At 38.3% G+C, this 14,002-nt stretch overlaps 1 protein-coding gene across 1 annotated transcript in view; it reads right to left on the bottom strand.

Annotated features, from left to right (window-relative positions):
• Positions 1–14,002, bottom strand: part of LOC118434361 — a 79,038-nt gene that overhangs the window by 51,252 nt on the left and 13,784 nt on the right. Inside the window, exon 2 of the mRNA XM_035847677.1 lies at positions 2,637–2,728. The gene's annotated coding sequence lies outside the window, so the exon portion shown is untranslated. The remainder of the gene's footprint in view (positions 1–2,636; positions 2,729–14,002) is intronic.

Raw genomic sequence — 14,002 nt, 5'->3', positions numbered from 1 at the left:
TCTCATCATCATTAATTCTTTCTGGATTACAAGTTATCTTGCCGAGTTCAATTTGCCGGACTTGTTCCGGTGCTACTACCATTACGGATATAATACGTGGTTGTGTGAGGCTGCAGGCTGTCGGTAGTATATATGTGTGAATACATACATACAAACATACGATACGGGCATGTTGTGGTGTTGGAGGAGTAAGATTGTGTATCAAGCAGCTTAGGGAGAAAGTAGCACTAACGTAGGAGTCGAAGAAAAAATGAGCTTTCCCTACTTTCGCCAACAGCCATGGACGGGAAGGAACACAGGAAATGGAAATCCCATCTCCTTCCGCGTGTTATGCCTTTTAAATCCACGTCTTTATGGTAATCGCTTTCTTGTTACACTTTAGCTTACAATTGTTAGTCCTTTCTAACCCAGTACTAAGCGTAGCTGGGAATTGAACAACCGTGGAATTTATTGTAACATGAGTTGCAAACCCATTTGCTGGACTATTTGAAATTTTGTGGAGAGTAAAAAAGACAACCTTTTTCCAAGTGAAAAATTTTGCCGAATGCATATGACTGCATATTTATATAAATACGTGTAAAATATGCCCAGACTGATGCCTGCACATGACAAAATAGGTGAGGGGACGAGACAAACAACAAGTACAGCAAATTGTTGCCTTTGACTGATTGTACCTCTAAAAATAGTGAATAAAAATGAGGATCTTAATAGAATACAAATATATTTACATATGCAGCAACAGTATTTTTTACTTGGCACAAAGGACCTCGTTTCCCCTCATTTCAGTTTGTCACGCCAACTTTTGATTAATTTGAAAGAAAATCTCAAAGAATCTCAGATGATGGCAGAAGAAGAATCAACACTAGTTTTGGCAGTTCTGCCCTTCTCGTTGCGTCTGTATTAGGATGAGCAAGCAGCAGACGATGGTTTACCAAATTTTCTCCCAGTCCTCCACAACTTTAATTTGATAAGATGGAGTTGGTTAAGGCGTACATACATTTCTTTCACTTGGCGAAAACCTCTTATCTCATTTCGTAGTACAAAGAGCCTGGAACTGAAACCTATCTTTCCAGTGTCAATATTTATTTTAACTTTAACACGAAGAAGAAATATAACGTGAAGATGAGAAAACAGTGGATGAGCTGAGCTGAGCCATCCTTCATCTCTCCTGCCTCACTGACGGAGGACGAGTATTAAAGGAAAGAGGCTTGCTTTAGAAAGCAACCTACACATGCATACGTACGTACGTACATTTGAGTATGATAAGTATGAATAGGGCACTGAAAAGTGGATTGAGCGGTATATTTATATGCATATCTTTCTCGCCATCAGGCTGCATATGTAAACTTACTCATATACAGTCATGCATGCACGCATACACAAACTGCGAGCTTCAATATCCACGTACTTTCCCTACCTGATAATTTCTTTGTTGCATAATTGAACTTTTCGGCTACGTAACTTTATGAAAAATCCATAATATTCATATTTTTAGGGAGCATGTCTTGGCTGTGAAAGTTTTCGCTCCAGCCAAATGCAGTACTCCATCGCTCAGGTGTTGGCAGTGTGTTACGTAAATTTAGGAGGGAGTCGTTATTAGGGTAAATAATCCCGTGACCCTGTCGTGCAGAATAATCTGAACAACAGACTTCGAAAAGCCGTTGTCTCTTTTTCATTATTATTTACATGAATGCACTCCAGGCAGATTGATGAAGTTTCTTGCGACACAAACGCGTCTTCTTTCTCCTTCTTCTTCCATGTAATCAAATAAATTGTCAATCGTGCTAGATGTTCGCAGCCTTTGATCTTCAGTACAAATTGCTTTTCTGGAACTTCCAACTTTGTGCATGTGTCAAAAAATTGCTTCTCATAAAGAATGCATACCCAATTTAAAAGTAATTTATTTAAACTTGAGGGATTATTTGGGGTGCTCATATTCCACAAGTGAGAGGATTTGGATCCTGGTAAAAAATGAGCTGTCAAATGGTAACAAAACTCAATGTCAAAATTATTATGCGAAACTATGTAGGTAAGTAACCAAACCAATGTGGCAGTAAAATTCCTGTGAAGAATTGAAGAAATGTCCCGATTTTCATTGTTTTAGTATTGTTACGGCATATTTGCCATCAATATCAAAAGTATAATAAAAATAATACAATATACACATAGATCCTTGCGGAAATTGCATATCGGATACGAATACGTATGTATGCATGTAGATACCCTTGATTTGATGTAAAAGCTACAGTGTAAGTATCACTACCAAAGTAGTACTTTCATTGGTTTCATGTTTTCCTTTCCTCATAGCCGAAGGAAAGCACATTTCTCATTTCAAGAAACGACTTGTGATGCAAAGAGCAGAAGCTCACCAATTTTTCAAAAGCATAAAGTCAAGTCGGGATTCTCGACCTCATGTCAGAACCACAAGAGAGCATTTTGATTGGCTGTCTATCTTTCTTGCCTGTATTCATGTGCATACGTATGTAGCTGGTTGGGCATAAAATCTTTCAAATCTTTTTTCCCCTTCCCCTTCCTCTCCGTCATCAATCTCACAAGAGAATACAATGCTGAAAGAAACATTTATACATTCGTATGTGTGTGTTAAAAATTACCCATATTCCAAAATGCCTTCTTACAATTTAACTCCAAAGATGTGCGCCGTGTCGGGGCGCCTCAGCCGTCCGTCCGTCGCATCTAAGCGATTTGATGTTGAAACTGCTGCACAGACCTGCAATATAAAAATATGTGTTTAATTAATTAAATTAAAACCTGCCGATTTCATTAAGAATACAAGTTTCACTCTCTTTACAAAATGGACATGAGATACAAACACTGGCGAAGGTTGGGTTGGGCTTTAAATAGAACAGAAGACTTGCATGGGGCACGAATTTAATTTTGCGTGAATGAGAAGATGAAAATACACAATCGCTTGTTCATATATCTCAGCCAGCAACAATCTTTCGTGTCGTGGTTTCTCCTTTTCCTGCTCAGCAATTGCTGCACACAGTCACTCGTAATTTTCTTTGGCGGAGTAATAATTAGATTAATTACGAATCCAACGCGGTTAAGCATTCTCATTCACTCGTTTCTCCTCTGCCGTAGTATCGTTGCAGGTTCGCCTTGAAATGCCTTTTGTCTCCTGATGAATTCTACGCAAACATGCAGTTAATTTGAAAACTTTACCAAAATGCAGAATTATTTATTTATATATGACCAGTGGTATCATTTCACTGAAAGGTTGTTCTTGGTTTGAATTAAATATATCTCTGATATCAATTTCAGCGAAATTTGGATGAGGAGCGTAGAAGGAGGGGGGAGAATGAAAAGGAAGCTACCTCGCAATCCTTCGTCCCTCGTAAATCCTAAAGCCGAAACATAAATTAACAAAGTGCAATGTATCATATCGCTTAGAAATAACTGTCACATAATTTCCAACCTAACCAACTTTCCCCACACTTTACGCTTTTGTACGACTCATTTATATCTACTGTGCAGCAGCACTGAGAGACTTTACTTGTTCTCTTCCTTCAGCTTTGTGGCCAAGCAATAAATTTAAATTAGAAAGGCTTCACCGCACAACAAAGTGTACACGTTATTGCAAAACGAAACAGTTTCGGTATTTAATTTCAATTTTCCACCTGTAACAGAAAATCATGACGAGATAAGAGCGTATGAAAAGTTAGCCGCGGGAGCTTCATTTTTTATTGAAATTCATTTTATCACAATTTTTGAAGATCTATGAAGCAGTTGCGACAAACTTTGTAAAAAAAAAAGTTGTGGAAAGGACTACACCCTGAGTAGCTGTTGCATGCATACAACTGGTGGTGATGGTCGTAGTGCGTGGCAGAAAAATTTGGGTAATGTAATAGTCCTAAGGTTTCCGCCTCACAGAACTTTCTTTCTTTGAAGAAAGAACGAGATGATTTTAAGAATGAAGTAAAATTCCTCCAAAGTGCAAACTTAATAAGCGCCACGGCCAAGATCTCCTTGAAAGTGGAGGAGTGCGTACCCTCGAAACATTGGGACACGCGGCGGCCACAAAAATTTCTACTCTGTAAAAGTCCAACACTTTGGATCGCCTTGTAATTTACAATTTGTTAGAAGTAAGCAACCACCTTCACAACTCCCCTTTGCCCTAACTTTTAATTTCGTTTGGACGTGAGCTTAAATTTGTAAGTCGCAGCTATGTAAGTCACAGCTATGCTATGCTACACAGACGAGGCTTCTTTGCTCCGAAAACGAAGTTATTTTTGTGTAAAAGTCTAGGAAAAGGAGAACAGAGAGGTATCAGACGTTGTAGAAATAGGGTAAAAGACAAGTACACTTTCACCTAAACGTGCATCTGCTTTAAAACAGAAGGAATATTTTACGTCATCACTCGAAATATTAATGTGTCGTTTTTGTGCTGGGATTTTGTTCCAATTTATTTTACGTACGTTAATTAAATCCAGTCTAAATATATATGGAAAAAGCTTAAAAGTTTAGTGCATTCGTTAACAGTAGTTAGGTCGACGTTCTTTTATTCACGTACACTTTTCGGCACGACTTATCTCCACAATTTACTAAAATGTAGCTAAAGCCAATTTGACAATTTTCTATACTCACAAAGGAATTTTCAGTGGAATAGTGGAATTCATACACTAGCTATGATACACTAGACAGAAATGTAGTGTGATGCTTTTGTGAATTCTGTGCCATTCGTCGTGTCATATTACACTTGAATCCTGCCATTCATTGTGTGTTCTCACAGCAAGAGGCGACATTAATGCTAATGAACAATTTCTCAAAACATGTGGCCCATTTACTTGGTGATTTGTGTCATTGTTAGGAAGATAGGTGTCCATCCTTTTGCAGGATGGACGCAATGAGCAGTTCCATTTTCTATTATCCTTTTATACGCGTCGTCGTCGTGTCAGGTATAGTGCACACTTTGCTCAACGACACCTCCAGCAGTTCGTGACATTGAAATGGGGCAAAGGACTTGGGAACACACACACATGTCACATCAAGTTGGATATATTCTTATTTTCGAGACATTGTAATAATAATTAAAGAATCAGCAGCAATGCATTTATGATATGCTTTCCATTTCGTAAGGCATATGCGCATCGATATATATTGCCTCTTTCAATGGCGTGGCACTTAAGGACATTTGGATGCAAGGAGTGATACTGATATCTAAAGCCTAAACCACCAAGGAAAAGAACGAGACAAATTAGTTAGCAGAGGTTGGCTCGGAGTGTTGTTGGACATGAGAACTGACGAGGAATGGAAAGCCGTGGTTGAAATAATAATGAACTTCTTTACCTGTCTCTCACACTCCTTTTGAGGGAAACAACGGAATCAACTATGAATTGCTTTGCTCAACTGAAATTCAGTAACTCACAAAATCCACACAAACCTACTGCCGACCCAACTCCAAACTCCTCGAAAACACGAACACGACTTCTCGAAACATGTAATTTTTTCCTTCGACTTTCTCCTTCTTATAATTAGCTTTAACAATGGGCTAATTAGCAGTGGACGGATTAATGTTGCAATATTCTATGGATTGTCTAGCTAATATTGATCTCCATTGAATTGAGATTAATAATTGCGCCAGGATAATAAGAATAACAATTGTAATTGTAACAATAATCAAAATAACGAGAATAATAATAATAATAACGTCGGGTTGACACGTGTGTTATGTCGATGTAGATGACACGCGCAAAATGCCTCATCATAATGGCAATGGTTGTGTCTGAATGTGAATATTTGGCTGTGATGTTGATGTGATAACATGTATAGATATTATTTAAGTAGTTGACAAATGGAAGCTCACTAGAGGACAATATGTTTCATCAGATGTGTGAAAGGGAGTGATACGACGACAACGACGATGTGTGTGCCCAAACGACGCATAGAAGAGGACTGTTGTGGTTACCTTATGCCAGTGAAAGTGAAATATGAGGGCATTCCCACCAAATGTGTGCTTTTGACGTGTTGACTCAGAAAATTAATGTTATTTCTTCAGTACGTGATAAAATAGTATTTGCGCCAAAGAAACTGCGAAAAATATTGATCAAGGATAACAAAAAGTGTTGATTCAGATATTTGGGATTACAGTCAGAGTAAAACATCTACGAAGCACTTTATAATCACAATATTAAAAGTGACCTGGTTCAAGGAACCAAATATTTAATGCAACTTTTTACTTTAGATTGTATTATTTCGTGAGAAATATTAGAATTACTAGTATTGACACCTGCTGATTGTTGTTTTTGTAGTGGGTTCGTTTATCCGCAAAGTGTGAATAAGTTGGCGACTGCATGCATGTAAATATTACGCATTTAAGTATATGCACATTTCCATATGTAACACAAACACATTTATAAGCGCTGTCAACATTCCTGGAAAGTATTCATTACAAGGTCCCCTGAAGGAATATCGTTTATGCAAAACTACAAAATTAGGAATGCACTGTAAAGTGCTAAAATCGTGCCTCGTGCAACAAGAGGGAGGAGCAAGGAATACAAATTGTTGTGATTAAGCAATAAAGCACACATGGTTATAAATCTTGGGCTGCATGCGATGTGATGCTGAAATTAATATTTTACAAAGGACAATAAGGGTTGACGAATAGCTTCCTCGCCTTCTCGTCCTCGGTGGTGGTGCCATTTCACATTTCAGGAAGCAGCTCTTCAATAAAGTTAACATTTTATGAGGAAATGCCTTCAAAGAGATGAGATATTGTCGCAATAAGGCACAATAGTGAAAGGGAGTCAATAGTTTCTTTGGCAGTCCTCATCTCACGGATCCGTATTAGCTTTCTCCCCTTCCCATCCCGCACACTGTTCATTCCTCTATTTTGAAACCACTGCATATTTGGCATGAGGAACATATTGACAAAAGCGAACAAACTATCGGGTAAAATGGGGAAAGAATTATTGGCAATCTTGAGAGACTCACGATTCTCAGAATTTTCACTATGTATTTCCACTGAGAATCTCAAAAATTGATACTTAAGTCCACATGCTACCGAGCGTTCGACTTGGTTCGGTTCGGTTTTGATCCCATGTGAAAGTCCCACTTTTTCATTGTTATTAAATTTTCCCGTCGCCTCTTTCTCCGGCAGAAGGAGGAGGCAGGGTCGATGGAACTGAGAAAGAATGAAACCCTTGTTTTGCTGTATGGCACAAACACACTTTGTTTTTATACGAGATATACAACATCCGGCAGGAAGGAAGCAAAAGTTGCCAAAATATCTTGCAACCGACATTAACTTTTTTTGAGGGGTTATGCTTTCGAGGATTCCGCTGCTTGTTGTGCAGGAATTTTAACATTTCTTTTAGAAGCCGATGGATTCTTATCATCACAACAAAACAATCCACTACCAGCCGACAACTTGGTTTCTTATCAAAATCTTCAATCTGTTGGAAATGTATGCATTTACATATATAGGTGGTTGAAACACAAAAATACTACACAATTTGGGATTAGTTGAACATATGGTAAATTTATCTCTGGCCTACCTTTTAGCTAGTAGAAAGTTGATGTTATTTTTTTTGTTTTTAATAATCATTGTGAGAAAGTTTAAAAGCCACATAAATATGCCTCCCACTTGCTAGACTTGCATTAATTTCCGGCAAAAAATACTCTTCCGCTGGAAGTTTGCATGTGAAAGAGATGTACATTGCAATTTATGGTAATTCTGTCATTCAAAATTACTCTTAATTGTATTGTTGGATTATTATGCATACAACAACTCAAGTATTTAGTACTTCTCCAACGTTTATGTTTGAAGATGTATATTTGGAGAGAGAAGCGTCTCTCCACCGTCTAGACGGTACCATGAAAAAGTCTGAGAATGTAAAAAAAGAAAACTAATAGAAATCCATTTACTCCGACACTTAAGCATTTCGTGCTTCATTAAATTTCATTCTCCAGTCGATATCTCTGGTTCAACGTTTACTTTGACAAAGAATAGATTTTATTACATCTGGGCCATTTCAGCTGCAAATCGGAATCGAGATTTCATAGATTTATGTAGGAACATTAGTACAATTTAGTACTTACGATCCAGACCTGCTTTCACATTTAGTTCTTTAACGCATTGCACTTAGCGAGATGTTAAAATTATTAAATTAAAATCCAAGACATAGACAGTGCTACCTATACATACGTATGTATATAGATATTTACATATTTATTTATTCCTGGCTGGCGTAGAAAAACTGCTCATTATTATTAGAACGCAACACCAGGTTGACTAGTCCCGGCGAAGGAAATATTGTGCAGGTGTTTGTTGTTAATTAAAATGACGCAAGTTTCAGATTTTCTCGTTCAGTTTGAGTAAAGCTGGTGATTAGTTTGTGTAAACACGCATGGAGTAGTTCAAGTTCGTAGGATGTTACTTGCCGAGTTCTCATGTTCTCTCGAATGAAATGAGCTTTACGTGACTTTGCTCATTAATGACTTAACGAGAGGGTGAAAGTGCGATGCGATGGGGAAATCGGGTTGCAGTGTGGATGGACCTTTCATGACATTATTAACTCTTGTCGACTCTGCTCTGATTTCCACTCATCGTGTTAAAGTTGCTGTCGGCAGCCGTATTATAGCAAATGCCTCTCCGGCCACTGATGAACACGACCTGACCAGAATGTAAACGAACCAACCAACTAAAAAATTACAATGAACGCCGAGTTTGTTCCAACCACTCTTTAGCTTCTTGCTAGGTTTATGGGTATAGGCAAAATCTGGGATAATTTAATCCATGTGATTATTTAATGGATTACCGTCCACGCAATGCAAATTTACTCTGTGACTCTCCACAGACTCACCATCATAAATTTGGGGTTAACTTTCTTTTGCTTGCAAAGCTCTTTGATCTTCTCCAAGATTGATGCAAACACTCTTTTTATGCAAAAATCGTCTGAAATTCGATCCAGATCAGAGCAAGAGGAAGATACCTCGTTACCTTTCCTCTTTTAACAAACCTTAACGCCAGATCATTATCCACCCAATCCCAACTTTGAAATATTCTAAACGAGCATGCCAGGTAACAATGTGGATCCTCTTAAATTGCACGTGTAAAAATTAGATGATCTATCGGATAAGTGTGGATATATGGCAAAAAATATCGCATTCATGTGGTTCGAGAGAGTTTTAATGAAGCACTAATGATCTGAATTTCAACATCTGACTATACAAGTACGGGGTTCGAATTTTATAAAAAAAATTGTATTAAATTCATGCGCCCCGTAAAAATTTAAGTTACGTAGCATATATTATCATCATTATTTATTACGTTGTGACACCCTGTTGATATTGATTCTTAAAGCACACCGGATTATCGCCAAATGTTAAGATATACTGCATATCGACATTATGCAAAGTGATCAGGAATATTAAACATTTCTACCATTTAGTACACTGTAATAAGAGATTGATCTCCTTCTTGCCCTAAATTCAGCCTGACATGTGCAGGACGTATAATTTATATGCATGTGCTTCCATAAATTTTAGATTTTTTGCGTGAGCCGTACTCTCTACGCACCAATGAAGTTATTGTAAGCATAAATTTGCAAAATGTTCTCTATATCTATGCAAATGTGGGGCTGCTGATTTTACCCATGAAGCGTATCTACCTACATATATCCAAAATTTCTCAGTGGATCCCTTGACTTTTTGATTTTCCGTGCAATAATATTCCGAGATGTGAACGTGACGTGGAGCAGAGCACACGGACCGACGTGGAGCCCTAGGAGGTGGATTGGCAAAGGAGAAAGCAGATATGAATTGCATAAAAGATAACATTAAGAGATACGGGCCCAATTGTGTCTTCAGTTTGACGCTTTTACCGCATTTCCATATCATAATATCGACCTGCCTGCATAACATCTTTTCGCCTCCTGTGCCACAAAACCAAGCACCGACACCATGCAGCCAGCTCTTTGGCGGATTGGACTGTCTCTTATTACTCACACACACACACACACAACGGGCGATGGTGGTGGGGGAAAACTGGTCTATTTCACTCTTTTCGCTTTGCATATACATTTTGAGTCGAGTCAACGCAACGTCTTCGCATTTTGTTCTACTTTCACCTCACATGTCCCAGCCTAACGATTCTTTGGACAAGAGTCCCCAAGGAGCTTACCTTAATCCGACGTTTCTTTGGGCTCCGTCTTTTCCACCATTGTGCGAATATGAACCAAAATTTTGGAGGCGTGTAGATGAAAACGCAGCTCCTTATGCATAGTTGAATACCTTGGTTTCCAGTTCTGATCCAAAATCGGAATTTTTTGGCGATTAAGTTTCGCAAGCAGAAAATAATTTGCTGAATATTGATTTTGGACTAATTATGTATCTATCACTTTTCGTATTTACCATCTGACATATGTAGAAGTAACTTTGTTTATTTATTTAGCCATACGTTTAGCCAGTCGCCCACTTGTGGTTGTTATATGTCACACGATTGAGGACATATAGAAATGATAAAAGCATTTATGTATAATTAGTTAGATAGTAGGATTCCTGTAGATTAATAAGTACTTGAATAAATAAAAACAGCGATATCATGGTTTGCAGTTGATGTAGAGGATTCTCTAGAGGAGGCCCTTAAATTCTTCCTGAAATGTTTTATATTTACGTCATTCTGTAAATCAGGAGCCAGTTCAAACCCTAACTTAGCAGCATTGTACATAAAACCTTTTGTCAGAAAAAGATTTATCTACATTTGTATAATAATTAATGTTGTATGAAAATATCAACGGGAAGATAATTAACAAATAGCTCATATCAGGTATTTGTAAAAATTTTAAATGCCATACGTACAATCGTTGCTGTACTTGTATCTTAGAGAAAGTTTTAACTTTGCTGCCGAAGAAATTATTTTCGCTTTTCCTTTTCAAATAATTTGTATAATAATTTGTATCACATAAACTGCCGTGACATTGCAATTCAGTAAATTATCGACCAAGGAGATATACAGTTGCTGTATATCGCCTTGTTATCGACATATTTACATAACAATGTATTTTATAATAGGGAAATTTGAAGGAAGCAGAATGGATGGATTTCCTTCGTGCATAGGGATTAAAATCATGAGGTTTCTGAGTTATGAGTTTGCGAGAATTGGGTTTTGTGGAGAGAGAAAGTCCATCTCCTGATGGTTTCTGGACTCTGTTGAGGTATTTCTATGTCTTGCCGAAGAGGAAGGAAAGGGTGGTCGAGAGAAAGGGAGAGGAGGATATCGGTCGAGATATGAAAGTTTAATCATAGCTTTTGTCGCTCGTCCCCATTTCGCACAAGACGGCACAAAATGAAAGCCAAGAGTCGTTGCCTCTTCTCTGTTTGGATTCGATACATTGTTGGCATCAAAAGGATCTAATTTCAATTTCGCCATTCATTCATCATTCATAGGTTATCTGCTCGTTGAATCGGCTAAAATATGGAATCCTCCTTTTGCTAAAAGGAAAACGAGTTGATTTACACTCCAACTCCCCGTGTGAAGATGAGATTGTGTACAGCATCGTTGTGGGAAGTTGGTTTTGCGTCTCTCAAGTAAAATTAGATAAGGTATGTGCTCCCATTTCAAAATAATCCCAAGTGTATCAATCCTTCAGTATGTACCACCAGCAGTCAATATCTCCCACTCTCTCCTTCCTTCCTTCCTTGCCTCCTTCCCATGCTCGCTCTTCGGGCCAAAAGCCAATCAAAGACTTATATGGATTTATGCTTTTCCACGTTATAATCTTTGCCCACAACCATTATGGGATCTATTAAAAATCAGCCTACTTATTACTTTGCCATCGCGCTATCGTGGTAGTGGCAGCAACAGAAATCTGTACCCTAAGCTAAAAGGAACTCATCCATCAGTCCAATATCCAACGGAATCAGTCCATGAAAAATAGTGGTGCCAAGAAGAGTGGTAGAACTGCCAGTCAGTCAGTCAGTCTCTTCTTCATTTCTCAGTCCACATTTTTTGCAACGCTTCTCTTCTTGCCGTCTCTCCTCCTAATCGCACAAAATAATGGATAGGATGGGCGTGCAAGGGGGGCATCTTCACTGTAACTGATATACCATCATGATGATGATGATGACGAGGAGAAGGAGGATACAAATTCTTTAGCACGAGTATATATGAATGCCATCTTCTTGGCCACGCAATTCTATATGTTTGCGGTGTGCTACGATTTTGGACTGCAAAATATTACATGCTCCACCTCCTTGAGGAATCATAGACGTATAGTAATTTTGTGGTGCAAAAAATCCCGATCTGACGGTACATCGCATCTCTCAGTGGGCGATACGATAATCAGGATGATGGGAATGGGAAAAGAAAATGATGTAGAGAGATCATCATCTCTCACATTTTTCATAATAAACTAACGAACTCGGGAGGATAGAAAAGACGAGAAAAAATAGGTTCTGCTTAACTTCATCATATTGATTTTCACCCAGAGAACTATTTTTTCATAGTCGTATCTTTCTCCTTTTCTTCACACAGAGACGAAACGAAACCAAAAAAGGTTGGCCAACGTACTTCAGGACTGTCGGCGGTTCCCTTACTCGACAATGAACAGAAGCACGAACAGAAGTGAACAGCAGCAACAGAGAAAGAAATGAATGGAAGGAAACATCATTTCGCGGAATATATGTAGTGAGGTGGCAAGACAGGAGTGAAAACACTGCACAAATTTTGATAATCCTTCCGCATAGTTATATGTACATATGTATGTATACCTACATATCTACCACCACTGACTCTTCCTCTGCTGGTTTTAGTAGTGGTGGTTGGTAAAAGTATGGATGGGAAAAAGAATGCGAACCTGACATGCCTCTTTGGACAGGAAGACATTCCTTCCAACATTTTTGAGGTATTCTGGAGAGAAAATTCTGCGACCTCGTAAACACAAACACGACATGAATCATTTACCCGAGCCTTTCACTTAATTGATTAAACTTCTTGAAGTGAATGAACACATTACAAATAAACTCTGGGTTTCAGAGTGTGGAGTGAAAGGAACATTTGCGAAGAAGAAGGAGGAGGAATGAATAAAACGAACTACACACCAACATTTTCAGGAGTACTCAAGTTGGGCTTGACAAAGAAAATCTTTTCATGAAAATAAAAGTTGCTCTTATTGATCACAATTATGCCATACAATCCACTGCACAATATCAATTTTCTACTTGACACTCTCCTCCTCTACATTTCGTGAGTGTGCTTCTACTCAACCTAATGTGCATTCATTTCCCAACTTCCTGTGCCGAACACGTTTCCTTCCATTTTCTCCGCCCTCCTCCATTCACACGGGTTCAACAATTTAAGTACGTTCGCATACCACTGCTCCTCTCCATCCTCGCGATCTATGCATTATGGTAAAAGCTTGGCCGCGAGTATGGTTCGTGCATTATGAGTGCCCGTTATGCATGTCTTTTCCAAATACACACATTTTTTTACACAAGATATGTACAGTGTCGGACAGATGTCTACGTCCACATAGTCGCGTCAATTTCATTTTCAAATTGTCACTGAACTACTGAACCAATTTTCATCATTGATATATCAAATTCTCACAAATTTAACGTAATTTCATAAAACATATGAGTTATTTCTGAAAATTCTGGGAAAACTGAGAATCATAGTGCAGAGCGAGAGAGGATGAAATTTGAGCGGACAAAAGTCTACGTCCACTTCACTTTAATTGTCAACAACAAAAATCTCTCCAATTTATAAAATCAGGTAACTTAATAAATCTATCAATAACATATGCCGCATTAATTTTTAAATAATTTTCTTCCAGAAAAATATGATGGCGTCGACACGCAAGGAAATTCCTATCGCTATTCGAGATCTTGTCATTCAGGACTGGAAGGGTGGACAAAAAGGGGGCTGTCGCAGAGACAAATATGGACCAAGTATAAATTAGCAAGGACAACCATCCAGACAATCATTAAGAACTTTAAAGCTAATGGTTCAGTCCAAAACAAGGTCAGAAGTGGTCGAAAACCC

Source organism: Folsomia candida, unplaced genomic scaffold, assembly GCF_002217175.1.
Source record: "Folsomia candida strain VU population unplaced genomic scaffold, ASM221717v1 Fcan01_Sc002, whole genome shotgun sequence".
Taxonomy (NCBI): domain Eukaryota; kingdom Metazoa; phylum Arthropoda; class Collembola; order Entomobryomorpha; family Isotomidae; genus Folsomia; species Folsomia candida.
The sequence above is the reverse complement of the archived record's forward strand: the minus strand, read 5'-3'. Positions and strand labels throughout refer to the sequence as shown.